This window comes from Protopterus annectens, chromosome 7.part0 (assembly GCF_019279795.1).
Source record: "Protopterus annectens isolate FY-2018-M chromosome 7.part0, PAN1.0, whole genome shotgun sequence".
NCBI lineage: Eukaryota > Metazoa > Chordata > Ceratodontiformes > Protopteridae > Protopterus > Protopterus annectens.
The window spans coordinates 1,798,132,449-1,798,160,166 of record NC_056739.1 but is presented as its reverse complement, the minus strand read 5'-3'; positions in this window follow the sequence as shown (position 1 = coordinate 1,798,160,166).

The following is a 27,718-nucleotide window of genomic DNA, read 5'->3' as shown; positions in this document are numbered from 1 at the left end:
TATCTTAACATGGCCAAGGCCTTTGACACAATCCCCCACTCAGGCATCATCGAAAAGCTAACACAACTCAGTGTTAATCACTGTCTCATCAGGTGGATGGCCAACTGGCTCACAGATAGGACCCACAAGGTCAAAATAGGTGCGACCACCTCTGACAGCAGACCTGTCACTAGCCCAGAGATCTGTCCTCGGATCCCTACTGTTCGGCATCTAATTCTCAGAGGTCCAGGCAAAGACAATGGGCCTGTGGCTGACCAAGTCTGCAGATGATTGTAAGTTGGGTGCTGTCATTGACTCTCCAAATGATGTTAACATACTGCAAGAGAGACTCACAGCTACAAATAACTGGTGCCAAAGTCATGGCCTTAAGTTAAATGCAAAAAAATGTATTATCATACCATTCAGCAAAAATATAGCTCCTACTGATTACCACATCAACAGCAACTCCCTGAGCACACAACCTGTGGTGAGAAGTCTGGGTACTCAGGTTGACAATTTCACATTCGACCATCATGTGGTGGCGGTGGTCAGAAAAGCCTTTTACTTGGTTCATCTCACAAGTACAGGGATTGCATCCAGAAAAAAGGAGGTTATTACCTCTCTGTACTCCTCCTTTATTAGACCTATAATTGAGTATAATGCCCAGTTTGGTATGTACCTCTCCAAACATCTGCACCAACTGGAAAGGCCACAGGAATACTTCACAGAGAGAATCCATGGCCTCAAACACCTGTCCTATGCGGATAGGCTCAAATCACTATCACCTTACTCGGTATCATACAGATTTGCTCAGAGGTGATCTGTGTCTCACCTACACGGCAATATCAGACCCTGCCCTACTAGAGATGCTTCATATCTGTAAGTCTAACTCCTCGCGCATTACCTGCTTGATAGGCCTAAATCTAATATGCAACATCAACAAAACCTGCTGGAGAGACAGGTTTGTTTCCCAGAGGCTGCCCTATCTCTGGAGTAGACTTGCCACACATGTCACCCTCTTCAAGCGCAACCTTGATGAGTGGATGAGAAACCACAAATTTATCTCAGGGGTTCCACCTTTGTCACTGACACCGGTGACAGGTGCTCACTGAGGTTTCTTTTTTTGGGGGATAAACTCTTGGCTAGGCTTGTAAGGGCCCCAGGGCCATTAGCTTAGTAACCTCCCATGATTCTATAAGATGTTACCTGTAGAAAGACTAATGATCACTTTATTCCACAGGTTTAACCAGAATTGTAGCAAGGGAACGTGGTGTCCTGGGCAACACAACCATTTGGAGCCTCCATTCCCACTGTCTACAAGTAATTACACCTGCTTAACGACATGGTTTAAACTGTCAAACTTTTAGTGATCATAATCACGTATAGGCACCTTGTAAATTGTCAAACTGTTCTGTTTGAATACCTTTAAAAAGAACTGACAATTATACATTTCTGACTTCTGATTTTCATAAAAATCCCTTTAACGGTCTTAACAAAAATTAATCTGAGAACCTCAAGCTCTCTGTAAAAGTTCTAGAGAAACATTTAAGCTGTCAAACATTTTGTTAAAAGGTGTGGTGCCCCTACAAGTAGGTGACAATATCATTTGCCCTGTTCAGTGAAGCATTCCCATGGTACTGGGTTTAAGTTAGGCTAGATGTTACTTTGCAAGGTCACATAAATCTGGTGATAGCAGGCAGTCTCATCACTAATACCTCGGTTTAGAAGAATCTCGAGAGACAAAAGGGTCTACTTTAATATTTGATTTGGTACCCTTAAGTACTCTGCAGAGTCTCAATAAATGAAGTTGCAAACTCAGACATCTATAGGATACTAAACTTTATTTCAGAGCGAGTTCCTCATATATATGTTTTCTTCACATTAACGGTAATAGCTGCTGCTGATCTTTCTCGTGGTTTTTAAAATATTTGATAAGGTACCATTGCATAAGATGCATTGTCTTGCATTTGTGCATTTCATGCGAAGGCAGATTGAGCAGAGTGGATTACTCCAGATACTGTATGTTTCAGTCTGAGCCCACATGGATATTTAGGCAGTCTCTACGCCTTGTCAAGGGAAAGTGGAGGAGTTTACTTGTGGATGAGTTCAGCTCCCTGATGCTGAACTAGTGAATCGTTGTTTTCATTAGTAAATCATTGGTGAAGTTTACAAACTGTGCGCTGGCAGGCATTCCAATGCATGGAAAAGGATCTCCACTAAGAGGTATGTACAAATATTAACAGCAGCAAAATGTGGCGATCCTTCAGAGGGCCTGCAGCACAGAAGAACGAAGCCCAAATGATGTGAGCCAGACCACAAAGTCAGGGTGTTTACTTCTCATCTGCTTAACAATTTCATAGCACAAAACAATGTACTTATTTTTAGTAACATTTCAACATGCTATTAATGGCATTCATAGTACAGCAATACAGAATATTGCATTGGTAAACATAGTAGCCAAGAACACAAAAAAGTTGCATTAAATTAATATAAAAATTGTAATACCCATGTTCATAGGTTCATACTAGGCTATCTGCCCTAGGGCATTTATAAGCCTAGCCAGAATGTGTTTGGCTTTCGCCACCCATTTTAAATTTATTTTGCTATGCCCTTTTTTGAGGTTAGTATACTGTGCCTCTGTCTAACAGTGACACAGAAGTGATACCCGGGGTAAACCTACGATCTCCCATCCACTCATAAGATTCCTCTTAAAGAGAGTCAATGAGGGACTCTGCCTAACCTGGACTGGGATTTTATTCCAGAGTGAAGGGAGCCTCTGGGTTATGAATCTGTCCCTCCAGTATGTCCTATTTATTTCAGTGCTGAGGTTCAACTCTCTCGAGCGTGTAGCTCGATGGGATTTGGATTTTCTGAGGTCCAGCATGTCCATTAATTCTGGGTTGGACATGGCTTTATACGTCAGGCACAGATCGCCTCTGAACAGGCGGTATGCCACTGAGTAGAGCTGGAGTTTCTTTACCGGGCAGCATATGGCATCTGTTTGAGCCTTTTGATCCTCTTGGTGAGGTACTTTTGGGGTCTTTCCAGTTGCTGCAGGTGTCTGGTAAGGTACATCCCAAAAGGGGCATTGTACTCAATTATGGGCCTGATGAGGGATGAGTAAAGAGGCACGATGACCTCCCCTGATCTAGATGTGAATCCCTTCATGATTAGGTGGGCTATATAAAATGTTTTTCTTACCACTTTGGCCATGTGGTTGTCAAATGAGAGATTGCTATCAACTTGGGTCCCCAGGTCCCCAATTACTTCTTCTGTACTTAATGGATTACCACCTATGTGGTAATTTGTGGGCACTTTGTTTTTGCCAAAGGGGATGACTATACACTTTTTGGCATTTAGCTTGAGGCCATGGCTCTGGCACCAGTTGTCTGTTTCTATGAGGCCCTTTTGGAGGATGCTTGTGTAGGCTGGAGAGTCGATTATGGCGTCCAGTTTGCAGTCATCTGCGAACTTGGTCAGCTACAGTCCTTCTGTGTTGGCCTGTACCTCCGAGAAATATATACCGAAAAAGAGAGGTCCCAGGACTGAGCCTTGTGGGACACCACTTGTAACTGGTTTGGAGTCTGACATGGCTCCAGCAATTCTAACCATGTGGGTTCTGTCCTTGAGCCAGTTTGCAATCCATCTAGTGACATAGGGGTTTATATTTAAGCTGGTGAGCTTATCTATAATGCCCGAGTGGGGTATTGTATCGAAGGCTTTTGCGAGGTCCAGGTAGGCTGTGTGGACCACCTTCCCCTCGTCAATGTCCTTGGTGACTGTTTCAAAGAAATCAACCAGGTTTAAGAGGCAGGATCTGCCCTTAACAAAGCCGAACTGGGTAGGATCCAGTGTTTGTAGGTCCCCAATATCTTTATTTATGAGGCCCATGATGATCCTTTCCATAGCTTTGCAGACCAAGCTAGTCAGGCTTATGGGGCGAGAGTTTCCAAGATCCATTGAGGCACACCTTTATGGACCACTGTTGCTGTACGCCACTCTTTGGGCACATATCCTGCAGTAAGGCTGAGATTGAACAGTAGTTTCATGTTTGGGTTTAGCTCTTCTTGGAGTTCATGTAGGACGCAGCCCGGGACACCATCTGGTCCCATTGATGCTGTGTTTTTTGCTTTGGAGAGGGTAGCTCTTACCTGAGCATCTGAGATGTCAGGGGGGCAGCACTCTGCTGGGATAGATATTTGCCCTTTTGGTGGGGAGGGGGGGGGAGAAGTTTGCGCTGAACCTGTCAGCTAGGATGTTGGCAATGTCTGTGGGATCAGTGTATTTTTTGTCATTTTGGACTAATTCTGAGCATATCTGAGAATTCCCACCCAGGTTCCTAACATAACTAAAGAAAGCCTTGTGATTATCTTTAGTGTCCTGTGCAATTTTTCTCTCGAAGCTGGCCTTAGACAATTTTATGTGTGCCCGTAGTTTTTTGCTAATACTGATCAGTGATGCCTTCCCTTTTTGGGATTTTGCTCTATCATGTAGTAGCTTCCTCCTTCTATTGTATAGTTTGTTTATGGCTGGGGTCCACCAGACAGGACGTCTGCCTTTGGAGGATTGGGTCTTGGTTTTATTTGGGATCGCATGATCCATGCATTCCTGAAGGTGTTCATAGAATGCGTTTATAAAGGATTCTGCTGTCTGGGCCATATTTTCCACAGGCCCGGGGGCTTTGCAGGATTCCACCTCAGTTTTGAGGAGTGTGAAATTTGCTTTAGAGAAGTTTTTCACTGTGGTTTTCTGGGCAGGGGGTGGGGTCGGGATGTGAATATCCAGTGAGGTTAGTTTATGGTCTGATCTTACCAGTGAGGGATACACTTCTGGTCTGGAGCATAGAGTCCCCATGTTGGTGATGATCAGGTCCAGTATGTTTTCCCCTCTTGTGGGAGTGGTAACAAGTTGTTCCATAGCATTTGAGTTTATAAATTCTAGGAACCTTTGGGCTAGGGTGGTGGAGCTAGAGTAATGCTCCCAGTCTATGTTTGGGTAGTTGAAGTCGCCCAATATAATGGTGTTTGGAGAGACCTTCATATTTTCCAGTGTTCTCAGGAAGGCCGAGTGGGGTTCCTGGGTTTGGGAGGGTGGTCTGTAGCAGGCTATAAACTGGAAGGCAGTTTTACCCACTGTTAGTTGCACATGGATAGTCTCTGATGCTTCGTGCTTTGCCACCAACCTGGAGGTGTGGGTATCTTTGATGAGTATCGATACTCCCCCTCCTTTTGTGGTTCGGTCCAAGTTTTGGGGCCGAAAAGCATGGTACGAGGTATAACCTGGTAGTGCTGGGGTGCTCTCGGGAGCCCTGAACCAGGTTTCTGTTACTGCACAGATATCAATGTTCTCCATGCTAAGGAGAGTTTCGAGTGCGTGCATCTTGAGGTTTAGACTTCTGGCATTGAGTAGCATTACTCTTAGTTTCTTATCCCTTGTGATACCTATGGAGGTGGGTTTGTCTTTTGAGCCTTGCCTAAAAAAGGCACTATGGGGGTAGCAAGAGCCTTTGCCAATATCCGAAAGCCCAGGGGTGACAGGTGCAAGCCGTCCCTAGCAAAGCATCGTGGCTTGTAGAGTATATCATCCCAAGCTGACAGGCATTGGATCCCCTTTGAATGACATCAGTACTTAAGCCAATTGTTGAAATTGATGATCTTGTCTTCATATTGTGGCATCATTCTTGGTGAGGGTAAGATGCTACTCAAGGTCAGGGTCATACCGGCCTGGGCTACATGCTCAGAGAGCTCCTTTATGTCTCTTTTCATGTAGTCCAGGGAGGTACGTCTCAGGTCATTCACACCAGCATGGACAATGACTGAGTCATATTTGTACTTGCCTTGGAATGACCTGAGTGCTTGTGTTATGTGGCGGATCCTAGTGCCAGTCAGGCTGCTCACCGTGACCCTCTCCTTGTTCAGCCTGGTGAGCGGGACATCAGTGTGCCTGACGATAGAGTCACCTATTACAAGTGTATCAGGTGTGTTGTTTAGTCTTAAGGGCTGTGACTGTTTGGCACACTGGCTTTGAGAGATATGTGTTGCACGTGTTTTGTTTTGGGGTAGCGGCTGCTTGGGTGTCTGCTTTGGAGGTCTCTGCTGCTTCGGCAGATCTTTATTTAGAGCCTCAGTATGTTTTTGTGTGATTATGTGTTTGGTTTGCTGTCATGGTAGGTCTATGTGAGACTGGAATTGTAGTGAGTGTGGTTTCCTTCTTCTCCTGACTGGTTATGCCACTACTGAGTTGAGAGAGCTTAGCCTCCAGTTTGGCTATATGGTTGCATCTCTCACATGTGTTGGAATTTGTTGGGAGGAGGAGAGTGTTGTCTGTGTACATGAGGCAGTTGTAACATTGCCTCAAGATTCCCAGATTCACCAGCTGGACCGGAGAGGAGATTGACAACTGACCTTTGGACATGCTAGAATAATATTGGGAATTCCTTAATAATTGAAAACCAGGGCCTGTGGGGAGTGAGGGTGTAGTGCTTTTAATTTTTAGTGCTGACTTATACAATTGCTTTAGTGAGCAAGTGCCAGGTAACTTAAGTGCAATGTGTTACAGGTAACTTAAATGCAAAAACGACAAACAGTAACTTTCTTTCAAGTGAAACAAGGAAATAAGTACAGTAAGCAATGCAGATATCACTAGTGATCCACAGAAGCGCTGAGAAGTTGCATATTAGGTAGAATTAGCGTTCCAGGGAAATAACAAGCAAACAGACAAAAAGCATATAAACAAAGCTAGATTCAGCAGGCCTGGATCTAGTCTATGCTACAGCAAACAAGGTGTACCAATTTCAGTAAGATACAGTTCAAATATTCAGGTACTATAAACCTTTAACCAGAAATTCCCAGCTCAGAAGGGCAGAGTCCAGCCTCTTCTCCTACAAGAGTGCAGACCACAAACCTTCTTAATGTAAAATAACTGGCCTGAAGCCCAAGTGCTTAAACCAGAACTAATACACTTTAAGAATAACAGACACTGGGCTCTCAATCAGCAGTTCCCAACGTAGAAGGATGAAAGCTACCTGTCCTGCCACCACAGTGCATGCCACAAACCTTCCTAATGTAAAACAACTGGTCTGAAGCCCAAGTGCTTAATCCAAAAGACTTAGAATGATAGCTACACTTTAATCAAGTTACTACCAAGCAGTAATAAATACAATTGAATACTTTAGAGAGTGCCTGGATTAGTGCTCAAGTTACACAAACAAAGCTAGATCCAGCAGGCCCGAATCCAGTCTATGCCACAGCAAAAAAGGCGCACCAACTTCAGTAAGAAGCAGTTCAGATATGCATGCACTATAAGCCTTCAACCAGAAATTCCCAGCTTAGAAGGGCAGAGTCCAGCCTCTCCTCCCACAAGAGTGCAGACCACGAACCCTCTAATGTAAAATAACTGGCCTGAAAGCCCAAGTGCTTAAACCAGAATTAATACACTTTTAGAATAACAGACACTGAGCCCTCAATCAGCAGTTCCCAACCTAGAAGGATGTAAGCTACCTGTTCTGCCACTATAGTGCAGACCACAAACCCTCTCAGTGCAAAACAACTGGTCCGAAGCCCAAGTGTTTAAACCAAAAGGCTTAGAATGAGTTACACCAAGCAGTAATAAATACAAATGAGTACTTTTAAGATGATGCAAAAGTAAAAAAAAGTAGGTTGAAACACAAGTACAGTAAAAGCAGATGAAATTTTTTTTTTTTCTGAACAAGTGCTGAGATCAAGCCCGTAGCACTTGACAGTATATAAGCCCTGAACATATACCAACAGATATTTCTATATTAAATTGAAGTGATGGACAATAAACCTGCAAATAATGAATGTAACGCTTTCATTGTAAACAGTTTCAAAACAAAATGGTGCCCAACAAATTAATGTCCAGAAATGTGTAGATGAGGTACACAAAATAAAACAACAATGGATAAACTTCAAGTTCACATGAGATGCGCAAAATAAACCATTAGCCAGCAATGGGTAGTTCAGATGACCTTAAGTATAGAAAACATACCTAAAATTCATATCAAATGTAGAAAAAACTAAAATCCATTATGAGTATACAAACTAAGCCATTGTCCAACAATGAATTATCCAAAAGAACTGAAATCCGAGGTCTGATTCCGTTAATCTTCAATCGCCTACAGCGCAAGTCTGAGCAGACAGTTACATTAGGAGGAGTCTGAGAAAATGTGCATCTGAATGAGTGCTCTACCCTTCTTAAATACAGATAAATAAAATTAAACAAAGGTACAAAACTCAAATTAGGTCCACATTCTACTTCAATGGGCACATGCATTTCAAAAATATGAGATGAAAGGGAAATCTCTTAAACATGCTTCTTGATTCCATTGTTCACTGGGAATAATTTGGCTCTCACAGGCTAGGAATCTGGCAACAGTTTATTATATTTATCTTATGTAGATTGCCACCTGTCCTTGACTATAATTTGTGGGCCACAAACATATACACAATAAATCATTTGAAGATGGGGTTGACTGAGATGAGGGTTTGAGATGCAGGCACAGGTTCCAAGACATAATCAGGGCAGACTTAGGATTCTGCTGTAGAAAAGAACTAGTTGTGCAAAAGTGTGCACAACACAACGCATGTCAAAAAGAAGACACATGAGCACCACTGCACACGAGAAGCTCAGACACATGCACAGTGTTGATGTTATGAAACACAGCATTGAGAAAGTTTTCACTGATTAAAAACCTGAGAACTCCTACATTACGTTACAAGAGCTCCTAAGTATAAAGATAAATGTAAAAACAGAGAGAAAGGCAACATAAGGGGGATGAGATAAATTACCATCAAGCAACTATATACCAAACGCATGGACAGAATTCTACAGACATGCATAGTTGCATGAATAAAACTGTATACATACAGAAAAAGACTGGCTCATCAAATATCAAATGCTCAAAAGAGCATCCAAAAAAGACCAAACTTTTTAGAATACACATGAAAAACTATGCAAGCCAACAAGCTTGGAACTTAAAACATGAAAACAATAAAAGAATAGCACCATACCATACTGGCCAAAGGCCCAGAAACTCCTTTAATAGCAAAAATGTTCACTCCACACAATCATAATATGTGGAGTGAACATTTTTGTTAGTAAAGTAATTTTGAGTCCTCTGACCAAAGTGGTACAATGTTTTTCTTTATTATTTTTAGATCAAACCACAAAACAAATTAAAAAAAAGTCTTCTTTTTTTTTAGGGGGTAAGCCTCCCTGTGCTCCCTGCTATCATTGGACAACATAGGGGAATGGGCAAATTCCCAGACCCCACTGTGTCACGATCTCACACGCAGAGCAGCTGGCAGGCTGAAAATCGAAGAAAAAAAGAACGTTCACTCTTTTCTTTTGAGGATTAACTTTTACTGACTGTAACCCAAAAAACGCTCTTTTGAGGATTAGGTTTTACTGATTGCAACACAGAAAACATATATTCCCCTAAATATAGAAATACAGCTATGTACACATGTATAAACAAATGGAAGATGTGTAGTTACCAGAACAGAAAGTCCCTCTGTGGTAATCTGTAGGACTGCGGTGTTGATGTCTCAAACTGGAAGGAGTTAAGGAGGAGGACGTTCTTCTTCTATGCTCATGCTTGGAAAACGATCTCTGTGGAGGGCTGGACTTAACTTTTGTTACCGTAACCATTTGCTGCTATTCTTTTCTTGGCGCCATTGCACAGACAAATGAAACCCACATGTCCTAAGTTCAATTAGTGATGGACTGACTGTATTTTTCACCCTGCTTAACAATTTCACCTCAGAAAAGAATAAACGGTACTTGCGTATTATTGCAGTCTAAATGACTCACTATGCAGTTCGGGATGGTACAGATAGGCAAACAGCATGACAGAAACTAAAAGTGCTGCAGTGTTATGGCGTGAGCAGGCTGTATAGTTTGCAGAAAGTAGTGGAAGCACCACATTTAAACATGTAAGGCTGACAGCGTTTTGGTCTCACCCTTCTCAGGTCATACAGGTCCATGGATGATTGGCAGTAGCATACAAATTGAGCATTTTGGCCTTCCTGGTTGAAAATACATCCTTATGCCTCATTACTGTAGCGTGCCGCCGATTTTCAATTACTTTTCTTGGCTTTTCTATAGTGCTTAACACTGAAATATTTGGTACCATTTCAGTTTCTATGCTATCCGTCCACGTGTAGCAATGCAGTGGCATGGCTGCTGAGGTTATTCACCTGCTGCCCACGGTAAGAAGCCTGGCATGCACTCAGGGCTTGGAAAACGGTTGACTGTTTCTTCCGTCATGGAAGTGTTACCGCGATTGCTGTGAAAATGCATTTAAAACATATGTTTTCCTTTGCAGCTTCATGCAAAAAGTATTCTGCTCAGTTACATTCAAGCTGCAAGAGTACTGCGGTGTAGTGTTGTCGCCTCATAGTTAGACATTGCCCGTTCGATTCTTAGAGCGTCTTCTGTGTGTGAATGGGTGTTCCTTCGTTGAAGGTTGTGCGTTAGGCCCAGCAAGCCAGCACGTAAAAATCTACTGCCAATTATGAGCAGACCGGAGTTCCGCTGTAGTGACCCATAACCAGGAAAAGCCGAAAGACAAACAAACATTCAAGCTACAAGAGAAGACACTGTTTTCAATACATTTTGACAGCCATCACAGTAACATTTACAGCACAGAAGAAACAACAATATACTTCCGTCACACCTCCTAATGTAATTACTCTTGTAAAGAGTACATCCTAAAAAAGATGGATTTTGTTACCCAGATAAAACGAAAGCTTGAAGGAAAAGATAGCAACAGTCACTCAGCTCAGCTGGAATGTGGTTGTGATAATGTCTGCCTATCTGCACCATGCCGAACTGCATAGTGAGTCATTTAGACTGTGGTTGCGATAGTACGCGAGTACCAAATAAACTTACTTTCATTAGCATTTTAGCATATAATTGATGGTTTTCCTACTACAACAATATACAAGGAAACAGCAAAGAATTAATATATTCTAGATAAGAAAGAAAATAAACCTTGATAAATAGTAAACTAACAGCAATAGCACATATGAATACCCTTTCCCCGTCTCTTATGACATGCTAGTAGCACTTGGTACTTGAACAGTTTTGAATGTCTACTGAGAGACCACATATTCATATTAAATATAGAGAGAAGACAACACAAATGATCAAAATCAAACAAATAAATGAAAGATAAAAGATAAGCTCCACATTCAATAGTTTCTAAATTAAAAGTGCCCACAAATGAATCTTCAGATAAAGGTAGTATCCACATGTACTGTGCAAAATAAATACATAGTTCAGAAGAAATAAAGTTGGAAAATAAAATTTATATGAGGTGTAATTGTGTAGACTTGAGACAAAACAAATGGTACACACAAACTAAAATCCATACCAGATATGCAAACTATGCCACTGTCCTACAATGGATAGCACAAAAGAACTGAATATAGAAAATTAAGTACATCTGCATCTTCCTGCCATGATAATGTACATCTCAGTGGAGCAAAAGCATCTTGCAATCCCCTTTATTCACACTGAATGAGTCATCTATCATAGCTAATAGTCTGGGAACAGACTCCAGCTATAGGACTGTAGCAAGCATCTTGTTACAATCCTAGGAGTTCACTGACTGGATGACTTGCACAGTGCTGGCTTTTAGTAACAATGCAGGCTTCCAGCTGCACTGTGCTATTGGTCCATTTATTTGAGCTGCATTGTGATACTGGTAGAAGTCCACTGTACTACTGTTTCAGTTTTGAAGCTGTACTGTGCGCTATTGGTCAGTTCAATGAACCAAAGCATAGTGTTACGAGAACCCTGTGGTGAGAAGTCCATTGACCCTGTTTGACCTACAAGCCCTAACTTTGAGAAGATTTCTGTCTATACACACTGAGCCGATTGGAGGAGGGGCATTGACTACAACTCTGATCTGAGATATATAACAATACGTATCCTGTTTTTTGGCTTATTTATACTGGTTATTGCTTCTAGCAAGTTATACATAGCACTTTTTACTGCCTGCTGCATACTTTTTACTGTATGTTATTGCTATTAACTAATCTGGATGGTTAAACTAAAATTGTCTACCTTACAGGGCCTGAGAAATAACTTTTTATACTGTCACACTGTTTGTAAAGCTTTATAGCTAGTTTCACTGTGTGAAAGGTATTAACAGAAATTTTCTGTACTTGTTAAGCACCTATTTGTTTTTTCTAATTTCCTGCCAAGGAGTGCATTATATAACTGATTTGTTTGCAGTTAAAAGCATTCTGTAGAGTCTCCTTGCTCCTTTATCTGTTTAAAAACTTTTATTTTGTGGCTCACTGCTGTGATAAACATTTCTGTAGTGTTTACTGTATAAAAGAGTGTAGGCTACTGACTTTAGTATTGTCCCAGTTCAGGTTTGCTCTCTTTGGGCCTGTTTGTTTTTGCAGTGATTGCTCTGAACACATGACCAGGTCATCTTGAGTTAGCAGATGCCTGCCTTTACTTTCATGGCAGGATTGTGTTGATTGGCTGCTGGCTAGTGGGGGTTGGGTGGTCTAGGGCTTGGAGCAAGCACTCATTGGTTCTTTTGAGCTTTTTTTTTTTTTTTTTTAAAGCTGTCTAAGGTTGTATCTTCTGGCATTTAAGCCTTAACTTTGAGAGGATTTCTGTCTATACACACTGGGCTGAGTGGAGGACGGGCATTGACTACAACTCTGATTTGAGATATATAACAATAAGTATCCTGTTGTTTTGGCTTATTAACACTGGTTATTGCTTCTAGCAAATTATATATAACACTTTTTACTGCCTGCTGCATACAAGGAGTGTATCGTATAACTGATTTGTTTGCAGTTAAAAGCATTCTGTAGAGTCTCCTTGCTTCTTTATCTGTTTAAAAACTTTCAATTTGTGGCTCATTGCTGTGATAAACATTTCTGTAGTGTTTACTGTCTAAAAGAGTGCAGGCTACTAGCTTTAGTATTGTCCCCACCCTCTCTCCCTGTTGGTGTCTTGCTGTTATACTTGGTGGCTTTGCAGTTGCCCGTCCCTACTGTAAGTTTGATCTGGGACACTCCTCCCAATCTAGTGTCATTAGCTCATTCTACCTAATACAGAGAAAACATCTGAGAAGGCCAACCCACTTAGTTTCTTTCCTTCTGTTCCTCCTTTCTCCCTTTCGTACAAAAAAAATTGCCTGACTCTCCTTGTGTTCTGACTGTGCTTCTCAAACATTTTGGAAATATAGAGTATATTTTAGTCCATTTATTAAAACTATTTGCCTTAATATTGCTACAACTCAAGTGCTCTAGGTTGTACTGCATCTGAATGGTTTTAGTGTTTTAGCTGCTTTTCTGTGTATATATATATATATATATATATATATATATATATATATATATATATACCCTTTTCTGTATATGTAGACTAGCTACGTATTCTACTGTATTACTGCCTCAAATTGTTTTTCAGTTGTGCACTTGCCTTGCTTCATTGAAAAAGTTTTAAATTGCTAATTTTGTAGTTTTAATTGCATTTACTGTTTAGGGCTACACACTCATGTGTTAGCCTTTTCTGTGTTTATTTACTGTATTATTGCATTGTTTAGCCTGTTTTAACCACAACAAAATACTATCTTGTTTGCTCGCTTTCCACCTTTCCTAGCTAGTATAGTCCAGATCCCAGGCTTTGCTTGTCTCAGGACTTTATTTTCTGTGTTCAGAGCTATCCAGACCTTGCTGTGGTAGCAGGAAGTCCTATTGCTTACCAGCAGACCTCCCAACCGTCCCAAATTACTCGGTTTTTACCGAGTTTTGGGGTACAAATGAAGGGGTGCCACGATTCCCGAGTGGTACCCCTTCATTTCCGATTTCTTTGCAGTTTGTTTTTTTATTTTTTAAAAATTTGCGCTGTCAGAGCTGACATCATGTGAGCGATGACGTCAGCTCAGTCAGCACTACCAGCCAGTTGGAATTGAGCTCAAGGAGCTCACGTCATCATTTCCAGCTGGCTGCGAGCAGGCGGGAATTAAACTGTTGCTGCTGAAAGAAGAATTGGTAGACAGACTTAAATCTGCTGCTGCGGCTCATTTTTGCTGGGACTTTGCTTTGCTTCTAGAGGGACTCCGCTGCTTCTTATTTTGTTTGCTTTGCTGCTAGAGAGAGAATGGGACTTTCTCTGTGCTGCATTACTGCCGTTTTCAGCTCATTTTTGCTGGGACTTTGCTTTGCTGAGGGACTCTGCTGCTGGGACTTCTTATGCTGCCAAGAGAATGGGATGTTTGCTTTTCTGCTAGAGGGGCTCCATTTGCTTTTCGCTGCTGTTTCAACTTTGCTGGGAACTATTAGGTAAGGAAAGGAACAAAGTGTGTGTGTGTGTGTGCGTGTGCGTGCGTGTTGGGTGCAAGTAACTGAAAATGTGAATTCTTTCAGCCTGCAGCAGATATTATTTAACATGGCCATCTAGTATTTGGAAGTGGTTACAACAGTTATTTTCAGTTTGAAGCTTGTGGAAACTTTCAGCTTGTCCAATACCTTTGCTGCATGCAATAACCTTTAAAATTAAGTAGGAATAAACGGTTATTTCCACATAGCCTGATATTGCTAGGGATAGCATTTAATGCATTGCTAATGCAGATTCAAAAAGTTAAACTACCAAATGAGTTGTAACTTCTATTAATTAGCAAGATGTTAATTGCAGATATTCGATTTCTGTTCGATGTATACCTTTGCACAAAATAGAGATACGCAGAAAAGGAGTATAGTATGGAAACTAAAATAAAAGTTACATATGCCCACCGTTCTACCAGATTTCATGACTGCTAAAACGTCTGAAACAAGATCTGGGATATTTGAAGCTTTTACGTTGGTGCGTAATAGCAAAACTTAATGACTCCTTTATAGACTCAAGTAAGAATTTACTCATGGATAGTGGCAAAACAGACTGGTGGTTGGCAATAATGCTGGACCGTACTATGTCCTTAATGTAAACAACAAATGTTATGATAGTAGTATCATTTTACTCACCAGCTGGAAGTCTGTTAAAGACCTCTGAAGTGATAGCAAGGCAATCATTCAGTAATAGTGGCAATGTAAGTAAATTTCAATAGTATCATATTTAGTATTTAACTGAATACTAATGATTTACATGCAATAGATAATGATTACATATACTGCTGATCACAGATAACTGTTGCATCAGAAAGTAAGTGTGGATAAAAACATATCCACTTTCTTTTGAAACCAATCTAACAATCTGCTTTCTTTGCCATTTGGAAGAGTGTTATTTCCAGGTGTAATCTCAGATCACTCATACTTCCTATGAGAAAACAGCCAGATCCACAGTGGGAGTTTTGTATGGATATTTAGCCCTGCTGTCTTCCACTTAGTACAACATGTTGGGCTTTCAGGAAGCTGGTAGCTGGGAGGTAAATGCAATATGCATGAGTTTAATTATTTTGTTAACTTAAGAGCGAGTTAGATGGTCTCTTAGACATTATCCTTCTCACTACTGTAAGATATTTTTTTATATATTTCTTATTTATCCTACCTTGGATTGCACTTCCAGTTTCTGGCCCTTACACTTTTCACTTCATATGGTATTTCTCTTTACACCTTAAGTTCCCTTTTTCCCTGTGTCTCCTCTTCCCCTGCCACATCCCCAATATATATATATATATATATATATATATATATATATATGTGTGTGTGTGTGTGTGTATGTATATATGCACATACATACATTTATATATATACACTGACACATACATATATATATATATATATATATATATATATATACACACATATATATTTGTGTGTGTGTGTGTGTGTGTGTGTATATATATATATATATATATATATATATATCAAAATGTAAAAATAAAATCCAAATAATCATTGTAGAAGTAAAGCAGTATGTATGTTAGTGTTTATGGCAAATGGGGCGAAATAGCCAGGTAATGGAACATGGAATGGCTGCAGGGGGACTCTGGTGCCATATTTTGGTTGTCTGTTCCTCAGTTTGCATTTGAAAGTTGGTATCCCACGATTCCATTGGAGTGGGCAGGGTTACGTAATTATGTATGCAACTTTTATGTTAATCAGCGTACAGATTTGTACCTATTTTTCATGGGCCTTGTCCAGATTTTTGATGTTTCCAGGTTGAGAGGTATGCTTACCAGTGGGAGTGGTGAGCATTGTACTGCCTATCTAACACTAGAGCAATGGCTTCCAGCTCTGAAATTGTAATTTTATTAGCCATTTTGAGCTTGCTATCCCTTTCAACTTTCTGCTTAAAAATGCATGTGTTTGCACATTTTTCACATCATGCAGCACCGCTGGGCTACGGTTAAACTATTCCAGGCGGCAGAAAGTCTACTCTTCAAATTTTCCCTTAGAAATAGCTGGGTTCTCAGTAGTAGCACTAAAATCTGAACCCTTGTGACTATCACTTGCTCTAGAACCTGCTGGAGAGCACTAGGAAGCCTTAAACAGAAACAGTCAATCAACTCTCCTTGTTAATAAGGAGAAATTAATTATAGGCACTACATAACCTATAATTGCAAAGCACCTTGCAAAGGTAAGGGAAACAGCTCTTGTACTTTACAAAAAAGCACCTAAACAGGCATGCCCAAGGGTCAGCTTTCGGTGATTTCTCCTGTCCACCTGGTGAATCTGGGCATACTGGGGCAATGCAGCAACTGCCTCATGTACACAGACAACCTCTCATCCTACCACCCAACACTACAACCTGTGAGAGATGCATTTATATAGCCAAACTGGATGCAAAGCTCTCTCCAGACAAGATTGTGCTAGACAGTCAAGAGGAGAACGTTAACACCTGCACTACACCTCAAGCAACACACAGCCCTTCAAAACCCACACCATCAACACTAAACCCACATATGCAGAGGTCCTTAACATTAACTGGCCCAAGCAACAAGGACATCCAAAGCTGAAACTCAAACAAATACCAGTCACAACCAAAGTGACACACAGCTCACACCACCAGCATGCCACCCAACAACAGCCCCTATGGCAAGACAACGTACCCAACACTTCAGTCATAGGTGACTCTATAGTCAGGCACACTGATGCCCCACTCACCAGGCTGAGCAAGGAGAAAATTACAGTCAGCTGCCTGTCGGGTGCCAGAATCCACCATATAATGTATGCACTCAAGTCACTCCACAACAAGTACAAATATGACTCTATCATTGTCCATGTTGGAGTGAATGACTTGAGACGTACCTCTCTGGACTACATGGAGAGACATGGAAAAGCTCCTGGATCATGTGGCCCAGGCAGGTATGACCCTAGCCCCGAGTTGCATCTTGCCTTCGCACAGAATGATACCACAGTATAAGGACAAAATGATTGACTTCAACAATTGCCTAAGCTTTTGGTGTCATTCAAAGGGGATCCAGTACCTGTCTGCATGGGACGACATGATTGAAAAACCACAATGCTTTGCCAGAGATGGTCTGCACCTGTCATTCCTGGGATTCAGGTCACTGGCTGAAGCTCTTGCTACCCCTATAGTGCCTTTTTTAGGTAAGGTTCAAAGGACAAAACCACCACTGTAACAGATACAAGCATGAAAAATCTGAAGGTAATGCTACTCAATGCTAGAAGTCTAAAGCTTAAAATGCACTCTCTCAAGGCACTCCTAAAAATGGAGAACATCGATATCTGTGCAGTAACTGAGACCTGGTTCAAGACTCCAGACAGCACCCCTGCAATAGCAGGCTACAACTCTTACCACACTTTTCGGCCACCAAACCAAGACCAAAACACTAAAGGTGGAAGAGTGTCCATATTCACCAAGGATATTCACACCTCCAGGCTAGTTTCCCCAACACAATGCATCTGAAATTCTCCAGGTGTAACTAACACTAGGTAAGATTGCAATCCAAATTGTAGCTTGCTACAGATCCCCCACCATGCCCCAAGATTCTCATTACACCTTTCTAAACATACTGGAAAATGTTAAGATACAACCAAACACCCTAATACTGGGTGATTTCAACTACCCTGCCATTAACTGGGAAAACTACTCGGGTACCAACACCTTTTCCCAACGGTTCTTGGAATTTATAAATTCCAATGTCCTGGATCAACTAATCCATTGCCCCACCAGGGGCTCCAATATCCTAGACCTGGTCATTACCAACATGGGAGATAGATACTCCACACCAATGGTCACCCTCTCATTGGTCAGGTCTAACCATAAGCAAATCACCCTTGACATCCACATCCCATCCCCAACCCCCAGTAAGGAAACCTCCGTAAAAAAACTTCTTCAAAGCCAACTTCATGCTACTTAAGTCAGAAGTGACAAACTTCATGGCACCCATGCAGACAGGAGCTGAAAGTTCGACTGCTAAATCCTACACTAAGGCAGTGTACGAGCACATCCACTCATGCGTGAATCGTGCCATCCCAAATGGAAGCAAGACACTCTCCTCCAAAAAAAGGAAGCCAATCTGGTGGTCCCCTGCCATAAACAAACTATACAACAGAAGGAAGAAACTGTTGCAGAAAAGAGAAAAATCCCAGGATGTAAAAAACTCCCTTACCAGCCTCAGTAAGAAGCTGAGATCCCTCATAAAATCCTCCAAAGCTAGTTATGAAAATAAAATTGCCAAAGGCAACCACAAGGCATTCTATAGTTATGTCAAGAATCTAAATGGCAATGCTCAGATCTGCTCTGAGCTACAACAGAATGCCATTAAATATACTGATCCCAAGAATATTGCCAATATCCTGGCAGATCAATTTAGTGCCAACTTCACCCCCCTATCACCCCCTAAAGGGCCCATCTGAATACCAAAAGATTGCCAAATTCTGGTAAAAACTGCCACACAGGTAGAAACCGCACTCTTCAAAGCTAAGAATACAGCATCCATGGGATCAGATGACATCCCAGGCTGTGTACATGAACTACAAAATGAACTGGCACCTCACCTACGTGTCATGTTTAATTCATAGCCTCACCTCAGGCTTTGTGCCCACTGAGTGGCACACAGCTACAGTTATCCCACTCCACAAGGGGGGATCCACCTTGGATCCTGGGAAATACCGTCCCATCAGTCTGATGAGCCTGATCTGCAAGGGCTTGGAATGCATTATCATGGAACCTATAAACAAAGATATTGGAGACTTTCAAACACTGGACCCCAACCCAGTTTGGGTTCTTAAAGGGCCAATCTTGTCTTCTGAACCTGATTGACTTCTTCAAATCAGTCTCCAGAGCTGTGGACGAGGGTAAGGTGGGTCCATACAGCCTATCTGGACCTCGCCAAGGCCTTTGACACCATCCCCCACTTTGGAATCATAGATAAACTTATTAAGCTGGGCATAAATCCCTATGTCACTCGGTGGGTTGCCAACTGACCGAACCCAGAATGTAAATGTAGCAGACTCCAAATCCAGCTCCAGACAAGTGGAGTACCTCAGGATTCAGTCCTGGGACCGCCCTTGCTTGGCATCTACTTCTCTGAAGTACAGGTCAACACTAAGGGACTCTGGCTAACAAAGTTCACATATGACTGTAAACTGGGAGCCATTATTGAATCCCCAAATGATATGGATATTCTACAAAAGGGCCTTACAGAAACAGATGCTTGGTGCCAGAGCCATGGGCTCAAGCTTAATGCCAAGAAATGTATAGTTATCCCCTTTGGGAAAAAACATGTACCCATGAATTACCACATAGGTGACAGCACACTAAACACCGAAAGTGTGATGAGAGACTTAGGGACACAGGTGGACAGTGGTCTCACCTTCGATAACCACATCGCCACAACAGTCAGGAAATCCTTCTATGTGGCACACCTCATCACTAAGGGCTTTTCATCCAGAAAAAAGGAGGTCATTGTCCCACTGTACTCATCCCTCATTAGACCCATTATAGAGAACAACGCCCCATTTGGTATGTACCTCACAAGACATCTGCAACAGCCGGAAAGGCTGCAGAAATATCTCACTAAAATAATCACAGGCCTAAAGCAGATGCTCTATGCTGACTGTCTAAAAAAAACTCCAGCTATACTCTGTGGTATATTGTCTACTCAGAGGCGATCTCTGCTTAACATACAAGGCCATGTCAAACTCTGTGCTGTTGGACATGCTCCACTTAAAGAAATACCAATCCCTCAGAGCCACACGCTCCAAGGATCTAAACTTTGTCATCACAATGAACAAAACATGCTGGAGGGATAGGTTCCTGACCCAGAGACTCCCCATACTTTGGAATAGACTGCCCATGCATGTCAAGCAGAGCGCCTCCTTGGCCCTCTTCAATAGGAACCCTGATGATTGGATAGGAGATATGAAATTCACCCCGGGGATCACTTAAGTCCCCTGCTAGACAGGGGTCCAGGGAAGTAAATATTGTGGGAAGAAATATCCGGGGAATTGTTTGGCTAGGCTTGTATAGGCCCTAGGACTGATAGCCTAGTACCAACCTATGAACATGAGCTTCTCTCTTATTGACTCTACAATTGAGCTAATGAAGTGCACAAGCTGCAGGTGTCAAAGGGCAATTTACAGCTAAGGGACAATCATTATAACTTATGCTAAAAATCAGAATGTCCATCTAATGAAGACTGGTCGAGAAATATGCCTCTACTGGAAGACCATCTGCAAGACAGTCATAAACTTGTATGCAGAAAATTATCTTGGGATGCTCTAAAGCATACCTCTCAAACCACAGACTATAAAAACTTGGGCAAAGGCTATTGAAAGGTAGTCACAGCTGGCCATAAATTTGGACAATAATTAGTATGAAATTGCTTATGTAACAGCATACCTCCTCCCAGACTTGTGGGATAGTGGCACTCAGAATAAAGTATTTTTCCCACACTGGCCATAGTCACAATAGCAAGCTCATCCACACACACACACACACACACACAAATGTCTTCTACCTAATAACTGACACCATGATTAGACCAGTGATCTGTGTTTTGCTCTTCTGTCTCATAACATCTAGGTGCGCTAGAGAATATAAGATTAGGCAACCAAAGCCACAAGTAATAAAAAGATAAGGTATGCCCTTGGCATAGATCACTGTTCATATATTATTTGGTGACAATGATGCCGATTTTAAGGGTATGACCTTCTGTCTCTGTCTGACTCTCTCTCGCTCTCTAGCTATCTCTCATGCACTCTCTCTTTTGCTCTGAGAAAGGCAGGAAGAGGTGATAGTCTGTCTGCACAACAGGTGTTTACCTGAATAGGAAGAGAATATCCACCAGTCGTTTTCAATCCTGACCAAAGCTTGCTTTGTAATAGTTCTGGCATGACCATCAGAAAGTTATGTTCCGAGATTTCAGTAAAAACAGTCAAGTTTTTAAGGATATTTCATTGGAAGTCCTCTACAGGACTGTGCTTACAGGTTTACAACCAAAATGTGTAAATGCAGTTTGATGAAAAAGGGTTGGTGAAGCGTGTGTTCTAGCAATGCCTGTAATGCTAAACTAAAACTATATGACTCCATATTAGTGAGGGAGTAGTGTCTGTGCTGTGGTGTACCCTGGGTAGAGGTTGCTGGTGATGATGGGTGTTTTTGGATATGTATGAACTGACAGGAGCATATCAGGCAAGAGATCACAGGGACCATAAGATGTCTAGCCATATACACCTTTAAGTAGACAGACTTAAAACTTGTTGCCATCCTTTTCAAGCACTTAACAGTGCTTACCTCTCAAACTGAGCAGGGCTGCACTTGACATCTCTGGTGTAAATTTGTGTCGATCCATCCAATCATCAAGCCTAGCCTTAAAGGTAGTCAAAGTTGTAGTTTGTTTGACCTGTAGTGGTAACCTATTCTATGCGTTATGAACCTCCATCTCCATTAGTCTTGTTTATTTGCTGGTGCAGATTTAAGTCCCTAGTGCGGGTGCTTGTAGAACCACTGGTTTTATGAAGAAATAGGAGGCCAACTAGACAGGTCTTTCATGGTTTTAAAAGACAGCCATGGGTCACTATGCAGCAACCTGTAGGCTATCGAGAATAAGGAGTGTCATGTTAATCTATCATGGTAGCTGAAGGATTTAAGAGCTTTAATTTTCTTGATTAGAAATCTTTGGAGCCATTCTAGTTGAGCAATATGCTTGAAGTTGTACATACCAAAGGGGGCATTATATTGAATGATGGGTCTGATAAGGGAAGAGTACAGTGGTAGTTTAACGTCTTTGAATCTTGAAGCTATTCCTCTGGAAACTAACTGGGCCAGATATGAAGATTTCCGGAGTGTGGTGGAAGCATGATGATCGAATGAGAGAAAGCTAAGTACCTACATCTTTATGACTCTGTCTGAAAACATGTACCGTTTCTTTATACCATGTGAAATGAGAAGAACCTTTCTTGTAAAACTCTACTAAGCTGTAATTTTTTCATTCAGTTTGAGACCATTTTTGATACATTAAGTACGTGTCTATTCCAGTACTTGCTGGAGCAGTTTTGCCCTAGTGGATGAATGGATAACAGTGTTCATTTTGTAGTCAATGGCAGACTTGGTCAACCACATAGGTTCATAGGTTCATACTAGGCTATCTGCCCTAGGGCATTTATAAGCCTAGCCAGTGTGTGTTTGGCTTTCGCCACCCATTTTAAATTAATTTTGCTATGCCCTTTTTCGAGGTTAGTATACTGTGCCTCTGTCTAACAGTGACACAGAAGTGATACCCGGGGTAAACCTACGATCTCCCATCCACTAATCAAGATTCCTCTTGAAGAGAGTCAATGAGGGACTCTGCCTAACCTGGACTGGGATTTTATTCCAGAGTGAAGGGAGCCTCTGGGTTATGAATCTGTCCCTCCAGCATGTCCTATTTTTTTCAATGCTAAGGTTCAAGTCTCTTGAGCGCGTAGCTCGATGGGATTTGGATTTTCTGAGGTGCAGCATGTCCATTAATTCTGGGTTGGACATGGCTTTATACGTCAGGCACAGATCGCCTCTGAGCAGGCGGTATGCCACTGAGTAGAGCTGGAATTTCTTTAACCGGGCAGCATATGGCATCTGTTTGAGCCCTTTGATCCTCTTGGTGAGGTACTTTTGGGGTCTTTCCAGTTGCTGCAGGTGTCTGGTAAGGTACATCCCAAAAGGGGCACTGTACTCAATTATGGGCCTGATGAGGGATGAGTAAAGAGGCACGATGACCTCCCCTGATCTAGATGTGAATCCCTTCATGATTAGGTGGGCTATATAAAATGTTTTTCTAACCACTTTGGCCACGTGATTGTCAAATGAGAGATTGCTATCAACTTGGGTCCCCAGGTCCCTAATTACTTCTTCTGTACTTAATGGATTACCACCTATGTGGTAATTTGTGGGCACTTTGTTTTGCCAAAGGGGATGACTATACACTTTTTGGCATTTAGCTTGAGGCCATGGCTCTGGCACCAGTTGTCTGTTTCTATGAGGCCCTTTTGGAGGATGCTTGTGTCGAATGGAGAGTCGATTATGGCGCCCAGTTTGCAGTCATCTGCGAACTTGGTCAGCCACAGTCCTTCCGTGTTGGCCTGTACCTCCAAGAAATATATACCGAACAAGAGAAGTCCCAGGACTGAGCCTTGTGGGACACCACTTGTAACTGGTTTGGAGTCTGACATGGCTCCAGCAATTCTAACCATGTGGGTTCTGTCCTTGAGCCAGTTTGCAACCCATCTAGTGATATAGGGGTTTATATTTAAGCTGGTGAGCTTATCTATAATGCCCGAGTGGGGTATTGTATCATGTTAGGGATATTGGCTTGGATGTCTGAAAAATAAATACAAAACAGGAAAGAGCCCAAAACTGATCCCTGCGGCACCCCACTAGTTACAATGATGCATTCATAGGGGGCCCAGAACTGATCTATGTGGTGCCCTTCTAGTTACAATTTTACAATAGAGAGGGCCTGAAATGATCCCTGTGGCACTCCACTAGTTATTATATTCAGAGAGGGAACCAGCAACTTTCACAACTTGGAATCTGTTGTATAGTCAGTTTGCATTCCAGTAGACAATGCATGGGTTTATATTAACGTTGTCTAATTATTCAGTAGTAACAATGTTGGAATTACCTACCCCAGCCTTGTACATCTCCATCCATGGGGGCACCATTCATCATCATAATTAGCCCCCTTTTCCCATTTTCTACATGGGGTCAGGGAATCGTGTTGTCACCACCTCTCTCAATTCAATGCCACACTCCTGCCTTCTTCAACACTCATGCCTGACTGTTGCAGATATTCTCTCACACAATCCATCCACCTCTTTGCTGGATGTCCTTGTTTCTTCTTCCTTCTTCCTGTCTGTCCCAAATCATCTTCACCAGATGGTCTTCTGCTTTTCTGCATGTGTCCAAACTACCATAATCTGTTCTCTTTTAATCTTTTCTGCAATTTAGCTACTTTGGCTTCTGCTTTTATGTCCTCATTTCTTCGTCTGTCCCACAGAGTGCATCCGACCACCCTCCTTAGGCACATCATTTCCATCACCTTTAGCTTCTTCATCTGTTCTGCCTTTACTGCCCAGGTTTCTGTACCATACAGTAGTACTGGTCACACCACTGTCTTGTACACCTTATTTTTCACCTTCTTTGGCATTTTTCTGTCATAGACTACACCTGAGACTCTGTGCCAGTTGGTTGCAGCCCCTCTGATTCTAGCTTTAACCTCTCCATTCAGACTTCCTTTTTCAACCACCCCTTCCAGATACTTGAAGCTATTTACCTGTTCCACTATCTTCCCTTATATCTCAGTTCTCAGCTTCTTCTGATTTCCCCAGTTTGCTGCCATTACCACTGTGTTATCTATGCTTAGTTTCATCCCATGTGCCTTTAGTTTTGCATTCCATTGCTCTATACTTTGCTGAAGTTTTTGTTCAGAGTCTGCCTGTAATGCCACATCATCTGCATACAGAGACTGTTGATCTGTCCCCTCCAACCTGTTTGCTAATGTAGCTCATCACCAGTATGAACAGCAGTGGACTCACAGCTGAACCCTGGTGTACACCCCCCCACTGAGAACCCCACTGTGAGACCAAATATGGTTCGTACTTGAGTAATTGGGTCCTTGTACATAGCCTGGACTAATTCTACCAATGTTTCTGGGACTTCGAACCACCACAGTACTGCCCAGATCAATTTTCTTGTGACCTTTTCATATGCTTTCTCCAAGTCTAGGAATGCCCAGTTGGACTTTTTCCTCATCTCTAGCTTATTCTCATCTATCTGTCTCACTGCAAACATTGGGTCAGTTGTGCTGCATCCTCACCTGAATCTGAACTTCTCATCTCCCATCTTACTTTCTACTACTCTGTATCGGTTTATCAATCACCCACACTTTCATGCAATGTGATAGGAGACTGATGCCTCTGTATTGCCCACAGTTGTGGATGTCCCCTTTTTTCTTGTACACTGGCATAAATATGCTTATTCTCCAGTCATCTGGGATACACCTTTCTCTCCGCACTGCTATTAGTACCCTCAGGAGCCATTTCTCCCCTATCTCACCCAGCACCTTTATCATATCTGCTGTGGCCTCATCTGAGCCTGCTGCTTTCCCTGACTTAATTTTCCTTGGTGCTCTTACTTCTTGTAGGGTGGGCTCCTCTTCTTCTCTCATTGTAGGCTGTTTCTGGGGCAATGCAGATTATGTGGGGTTTTCTTCATTCAGTAGCTGCTGGAAATGCTCCTTTCATCTGCCTTTGATGTCCTGTGGACTGGTGAGCAGGTTGTTGCTGGCATCCCTTATGAAGGGTGTCTGACTATCTTCTTTATCTTTCTGTCTTTGCCTTGAAACCTAATTTAGTTTCCTTGTGCCACCTAATGAGTCACTTTCCAGAAGTTGGTAGATTGCCTCTGATACCCTCTATTCGTTACTATTGCAATGACTTTCTTAGCTTCTTTGTTAGCCAACCAGTATTCCTTCCTAGTCTGGTAAGTCTTTTCTATCTCCAACTTTTTCCTGCACTCCTCCTTTCTTTTGATGACTTCCTGGACTTCTGCATTCCACCACCAGCTTTCCTTATGTACCTTATTTCCATACCTGACTCAGGCACATATCTGTTCTGTAGTTCTCACACACGCTGTTTTGAGGCGGTGCCATTCTTCTTCAACTCCACCTATTTCCTCCTTTTCTTGGGGTGCTAGAACAGTTGTATTTTCTCTCTAGTCAAATTCCAGGTCTTCAGCCTGGTCTCTGTTGACCTTAGAGCCTTCTCTGACCACTGCTTGCAGCTGATTGTGGCAAACAGTGGTTTGTGTTGTGGACTGTTTCACTGGGGATGATTTTGAAATCATTGATTCTTCCCCAGTGCCTTTTCCTAGGAGGAAACCTTTTTACTAGGAAGAAGTGTACCGGACTTGCATGTTGGCCACTCTTGTAAGTTATTTTGTGACACTCTCTCTTTCTGAACCTTGTGTTGGCTACTATCAAGCCATTGCCAGACAGAAGTCTAGAATGGCCTCCCCTTCTTTATTCCTGTTGCCCCACCCATGTGGACCCAGGCAGTCCTCATTTCCTGTTCTGTCTTTCCTGATATGTGCATTCAAGTCACCCATTATCAACACCAATTCTGTTGTCCTGCTTTGTCTAGTAAGTTCTGCAACTGCTGTATGAATGCGGTCTTTTCCTCACTATCACAACCCTGCTGTGGGGTATACACTGAGATTATGACTTATCATTGCACTGGAGTCTGATTGCCATGAGTCTGTGAGTAATACTGATATCTTTCACTGCCTTCTGAAGCCTCTCTCTCACCACAATTCCCACACCATTTCTTGCCTGTCCCCCTCCTGAGTAGTAGACTCCGGATCCCAAGCAAACTGGCTTTGCTGCACTGCCCTTCCATCTTATCTCTTGGATACATAAGATGTCCACCCTCTTCTGTATCATCATGTCATCCACTTCCAAGCTGCTTCCCATCAGTGAACCCACATTAAGCGTTGTAATTCTTAGTTCATATTAGGCAGAGCTATCCCCGGTAATCCACGCTGGGCAAGACACTGGCCGGCCAGTAGCTTATTGACCCAGGGCTGCTGGGCTTTATGGCATGCATACACCTCTCCCACTATTAGCATAGGTCCCTGGCATAGGTCTGAGTAGGCTGGGTCCTCAACCCACTTATCACCGGTAACTACCCATGTCCATTTGGTGACATTAATCAACATGACCGAATTACCTAGAGCCATATTTTACATCGAGTGGCTAGCCCTACCACGGTGCCTAGTCTGCAATCCGTGTTCTCCTATCTTGATGATACTGCACACCACAGTAGATGCCCCAAAGCAGTTGGTCTGTGCAACTCTTCCACCTAAGGCGGCACCATACAGAGTCTGTGCTGCAGCCCACAGCTCCATTCATTGGCGAGTTTGAGACTGAAACACTCAGCATGTTTTTCGGAAGTGGGAGAAACTCCACAGGGAGAACATGCAATATCCAAACAGGTATTGTTCAGAGGTTAGGATTGAACCCTGTACCTTGTGCATGGGAGGCAAAGACCTTATTCATTATGCCAAATGGTCTAACTGATTAATTACTCTACTTTAGGACATCCTAGAGTAACGATCTTAGTGTTATTTTGCTAACGCTTTGCAATTTCTAATACTACCTATTATTAGCTGAGAAGTCACAGGATTAAAGAATTCAGGACCAAAAAATTTCTAAACATGATAAGGCGCTATGGATGTGAACTGGAAGCATACAAAAATGGTGTTATAGGCTCGAGTGACTTAATGCACCTCCTCTCGAACACCC